This window comes from Talpa occidentalis, unplaced genomic scaffold, assembly GCF_014898055.3.
Source record: "Talpa occidentalis isolate TD23 unplaced genomic scaffold, MPIMG_talOcc4v2.1 talOcc4.95, whole genome shotgun sequence".
Taxonomy (NCBI): domain Eukaryota; kingdom Metazoa; phylum Chordata; class Mammalia; order Eulipotyphla; family Talpidae; genus Talpa; species Talpa occidentalis.
In genome coordinates, this window is record NW_023605361.1 from 24,278 (window position 1) to 30,539 (window position 6,262).

Consider the following 6,262-nt stretch of genomic DNA (forward strand, 5'->3'; position numbering starts at 1 on the left):
TTTCCTCTTGGTATGAGGTTGTTTCTTTCCTATTTATTATAAATACTTAGTTTAAAAGCACAAAGCTTTTATAGCGTAGTTTACAACTAAGCATTAAGGTTGAAGGTATAATTTTTGTAGCTTTAGCTTGATCACTGTGATTGATATGCAATCTGAGTTAATTTTTCTTTTACACAAAATGAAATAATACAAAATTTTTCTTTAGAAAATATATGAGGAATCTTATGAAGCCTGTCTGAATCTTTTCTTTCGGGCACCAAGAACAACTGCCTCAGGGACCTTGAGAGAGCGAGAGAGAGAGAGAGAGAGAGAGAGAGAGAGAGAGAGAGAGAGAGAGAGAGAGTGTGTGTGTGTGTGCTTGTAAGTAATCTATTCTTGCTAGCCATGGGCCTACTGACTTAGAATTTGGTTGACCACCTTTTTCATTGGCGAAATCTCCTTGTCTGCCATAGTTTCCATTTTGAGTACTTCCTTTGCCCATGTCATTCTCACACATTTGGATGGTTCTGATGCACTCATGAGCATGTGGTCCACTGACATTTGATGCATGTCTTCTCCTCTCTCAGTCACTCATAAGGTTCTCTAAGCATCTCTATTCCATATTGTTGCCTACACAGTGCTCTGTGGGCACATTCTAAGTAATTTCAAATCCTATTGCCCGCCCCCCAACTCCACCCCTCCGAGCTTCATTTCATTATGATGTTCCGCCTGATCACCTTTTTGATCTTTGGAATTTTTTCCCTTTGAAATATCCAAAGGAGAATTTTGTAATTATGTGGGTCTAGATAAAGGATAGAGAAATTTTCTGAAACTATTCTTATTTTTACATATATACCTCTAAATTCAAAATTGTTTTCACTAAAAAGTTATTTTAAAAAAATTTAAGAGTTATAACTTGTTCCCAAGCATGAAGGCTATTGAGTGTCTTCTGCTTAATTTCTTAAGATTTATTTAACAAAAAATCTGTTTACTTGTATTACCTTTTATTATTCTTTGCCTTATGCAGTTATGACTTGCTAATGGGAGTGATCAGACAAGTATTGAAGTTAAACCTGTCCTTTGTCTCATCCTCTTGAATCTCATGAGTCCACCAGAAAAGTTAATTGATAAAATATTTAGCTATCAGCTCAATTTTAGTCTTATAATGGGGATAAAAGCTAGGATATATTATTTTTTGAAACTTACCCAATGATAAGTTGATGTCAATGCTCATGGATAATTAATTTATGTAATGGTGATAGATTTCACAGATATCTGGGCTGCGCATCTCAGTAGGTGACAGTTTGTGGACAGTGAGCAAAGGAGACTTGAAATGAACCTCGAGGATGTCTGACAGCACAGCACAGGCCTGTCTTAGAGTTTAATCATGTCTTGCAATACATTTTATCTTGGGATGTCTCCTTACCATAACAAAATGCTTCCCAATAGTCAGTGAATATTAAAACAGTGGAAGAAATAATTGTGAAGATGTTTAAAATATTTCTAGATAAAGATAACTAAGCAGGAGGGGCCTCCCTGGTGGCGCGGAGTGTTGAGACGCTGCCTATGAAGCTATCCGCAGCCACTGCAGCACAAGTTCAATCCCCACCCAGGGAGATACCCACATGGCACAGCAGACCTCTCCTGGCTTGCCCGCTGCTCCCCTCAGCAGTGTGTTTCAGTCAATCTGCCTGTTCTGTTCCCACGCTGTCCCTAGTGAATCCTCTCACCCCCACACCTCTGGCCTCTACCCCGGTTCTTGTATACATAAATAAATAAATCTTTAAAAAAAAAAAAACTAAGCAGGAGATTACTTATCTTTCTTCCGCCAGTATGGAGAAAGTTTGCAGACTAAATTGCCACATGATAGCATGGATAGCAAGTGCTTCTTAAAAACAATTTAATGTTAAAATTGTCAGTTGTGGCTCATTTATTGAGAAATCATTAAAATCTGGGGCCTCCCTGGTGGTGCAGCAAGTTGAGTGCTGTGCTGTGAAGCTACCTGCAGCTTCTGCAGTGCGGGTTCGATTCCCGCCCAGCCAGGGAGAAACCCACATGGTGCGGCAGACCTTTCCTGCCTCTCCCACTGCTCCGTCTCTGGTGAATTCTCTCACCCTCCCACACCTCTGGTCTATTCTTGTTTAAATAAATAAATCTTTAAAGAAAAAGAGATCTTTAAAATCTGTATCTAAAGATAAACACATGAATTTGCTTATGTTTAGAATGCATCACTTGATGATTTGTATGATTCTTTACTCCCTTTGAAAACATTCACTCCATCTGCTTAAAAGAATTCCATGGTTTTACGTTTTATGAAGCCAACATTACACTAATACCAAAACCGAACAAGGACAACACAAAAAAGGAAAACTACAGGCCAATCTCCCTAATGAACACTGATGCAAAAATCCTCAATAAAATTTTAGCTATCAGAATCCAACAATGTATCCATAAGATAATTCACCACGACCAAGTTGGATTCATTCCAGGGGCACAAGGATGGTTTAACATCCGAAAATCAATCAACATTATCCAACACATCAACAAAAAGAAATATAAAAACCATATGATAATATCAATAGATGCTGAGAAAGCTTTCGACAAAGTGCAACACCCATTCATGATAAAAGCCCTTGAAATTCTGGGGATACAAGGAACATACCTCAACATCATAAAGGCCATCTATGACAAGCCAACAGCCAGTATCATTCTCAATGGTGAAAAGCTGAAAGCAATTCCATTAAGATCTGGAACAAGACAAGGATGTCCACTCTCACCATTGCTTTTCAATATAATACTGGAAGTCCTAGCCAGGGCAATAAGACAAGAGAAAGACATCCAAGGAATCCAAATAGGAAAAGAAGAAGTCAAACTATCACTATTTGCAGATGATATGATATTATACATAGAGAACCCCAAAAACTCCACAGAAAAGCTAATTCAACTCATCAATCAGTTCAGTAAAGTGGCAGGATACAAAATCAACACGCAAAAGTCAGTAGCCTTCCTATACACAAACAATAAATCTGAAGAAGAAGAAATCAAAAAGACCATCCCTTTTGTTATTGAAACAAAAAAAATCAAATATTTGGGAATAAATCTAACAAAAGAGGTAAAGGACCTATACAAAGAAAACTATAAAACACTGTTAAAAGAATAGAAGAAGACACAAAGAAATGGAGAGACATCCCCTGCTCATGGATTGGAAGAATAAACATTATTAAAATGGCCATCCTACCAAAAGCAATATACAGATTCAATGCTATTCCAATCAAAATTTCAATGTCATTCTTCAAAGAAATAGAACAATTATTGATGAAATTCATATGGAATCACCAAAAACCCCGAATAGCCAAAGCTCTCCTGAAAAAAAAAGAAGGGAATGGAGGCATCAGACTCCCAGACTTCAAACTATACTACAAAGCCATAATCATCAAAACTGCATGGTATTGGAACAAGAACAGACATACAGACCAATGGAATCGAATAGAAAATCCAGAAATAAACCCACAGATTTATGGTCAACTAATCTTTGACAAAGGAGCAAAGAATATGCATTGGAGCAAAGAAAGTTTGTTCAATAAATGGTGCTGGGAAAACTGGGTCGCTACATGCAAAAGAATGAAGCTTGACCACTACCTCACACCATACACAAAAATCAACTCAAAATGGATTAAAGAACTAGACATAAGACCTGAAACCATAAAATATATAGAAGGAAATATAGGCGAAACACTACGTGATTTGCACATCAAAGACATCTTTACAGACACATCACCCAAAGCAGTGATAGTGAAGGCAAAGATAAACAGCTGGGACTACATCAAATTAAAGAGCTTTTGCACAGCAAAAGAGACAATAACAAAAACAAAGAGAAACCCCACCAACTGGGAGAAACATTTTTGCACCCAACACTAATGATAAAGGACTGATCACAAAAATCTGCAAAGAGCTGATGAGACTCAACAACAACAAAGAAAATAATCCAGTCAAAAAATGGACAGAAGAGCTTAAAAGAAACTTCTCTGAAGAGGAAATGCAAATGGCCAACAGGCATATGAAAAAATGTTCAACATCACTTGTCATCAGGGAAATGCAAATCAAAACTACCATGAGATACCATCTTACACCAGTGAGAATGGCACATATTAAAAAACTAGCAACAACAAATGTTGGCGAGGGTGTGGAGAAAAAGGAACTCTTCTGCACTGTTGGTGGAGTGCAAACTGGTCCAACCACTGTGGAAAGCTGTATGGAGATTTCTGGACCTACTAAACATAGAGCTTCCATATGATCCAGCAATTCCACTCCTAGGTATTTACCCAAAGGACACAGAAACATCAATTCCAAAGAACACCTGCACCCCTATGTTTATAGCAGCACTGTTTACAATAGCTAAGCTTTGGAAACAACCCAAATGCCCAAAAATAGATGACTGGATCAAGAAGATGTGGTACATATATACCATGGAATATTACTCAGCATTCAAAAAAGATAAACACATGCAATTTGCAGCAACATGGATGGCGCTGGAAGGGATCATGCTCAGCGAAATAAGCCAAAAAGAAAAAGAAAAATACCGGATGGTCTCACTCATAGCAGGAATCTAGAAAACTTAAATAAGGGACCAGGAAAATGAATAACTATAAGAAAGTGAAAATCAAAATCAACAAAAAACTATGAACCAGAGACACTTTTAGGGGGGCGGGGGTGGGAGGGAGGGATTGGGTCAGAATGGGGGGGCTGCAATTGTATGGGGAATATAACAATAAAATTTATTAAAAAAAAAAAAAACAAACAAACAAACAAAAAAACAACTCCACAACAAAAAAAAAAAAAAAAAAAAAAAAAAAAAAAAAAAGAATTCCATGGTTTTATTTCCAATACCCTGTTGGTTTTTGATTAGTGGAAACCCAATACCTTTTGCTGAGTATTTCTGAGGCAACAGAACTTTAATTTTCCTATGGGCTTTTTGTATGAACAACTCTCCTTATGTTTGAATTAACTTGTTTGAAAATATTTGTGGAAGAAAATGAATATGCAGAAATATACTTTTTGGTGACTTGGTAATGGACAGTTTATTCATGCACAATGAAAAATGGAGTAAGGGCCTTGCACACGTGTGCCCTGGGTGCGAGGGAGTGTGTCAGGCTGTGTACAAGGCCTTCATCGGTGTCCTTATTTCATGTCTTCTGACAAGTGTATTTGGGGCCATCGGAGACCTTCTGAAGATGACCCTAATTCTGTATTAAGTTTAAGGTGAATTTGGGGTAAATTTTGGTAAAGGATAATTTGGAAGCACATGGAAGGTGAGGATCAACTCCCCGGAATATACTATGATACGTGTCCTTTCTACAGAGAGTGAATGATCATTTAGATTCATGTATTTATGTCTTACTCCTCAGTAGAAAAGGAATGATAAGAGATAACCCAATCCTTTGGGGAGAGAAACTGCTGGAGAGCTATGCAGTTCATATTACTGAGGGGCTTGCATGACCTGGGATGTGTTTTATATTTTAAATGGATGGCAATGGGGAGAAATGATGCAATGCAATTTGCATTTGATAAGAACCTAGATGATGGCAATATGAGTCCAGGATATGAATGGGTCTAGACTGACAGTAGAGCATTCAGTCAGGATACTCCTGTAACCTTCCGGGCAGAGGTGAAAATGACCAGTAGTAAGGCAGTGGCAGGGGAACAGACATAATGACCTGCAAGTATGGCATACACTAAGGGAGGGAGGAGAGGTAGACACCAAGATTGCCGGGTGGTATTGGATGGAGCCTGAGGTTGTGAATATAGGAAAGAAGTGTCAGGGCAGAGATGCAGGTTAGGAGGCAGTTTGGTGTGATGGTGCCTTCCATTCTGATTATGTTGAAATGAGACATTTGAATATCAGCATCCTGGAGAGAGATACCTCATATGCCATTATTACTATGGAGCTATACATGCAGGTGAGAGAATTGGGCAAAGAAACTTTCTTTTTTTAAAGATTTATTTATTTATACAAGCACTGGGGTACAGGCCAGAGGCGCGGGAAGGTAAGAGAAGTCACCAGAGACAGAGCAGGGAGCAGAACAGGCAGAAGGACTGAAGTACACTGCTGAGGGGAGCAGCAGGCGAGACAGGAGAGGTCTGCCACTTCTCCATGTGGGAATCTCCCTGGCCAGCTGGGAATCAAACTGGCACTGCAGAGGCCGTGGACAGCTTCACAGCGTTGTGCTCAACCTGCTGCATCACTGGGGAGGTCCTGGGCAAAGAAACTTTCTCCCAACATTTG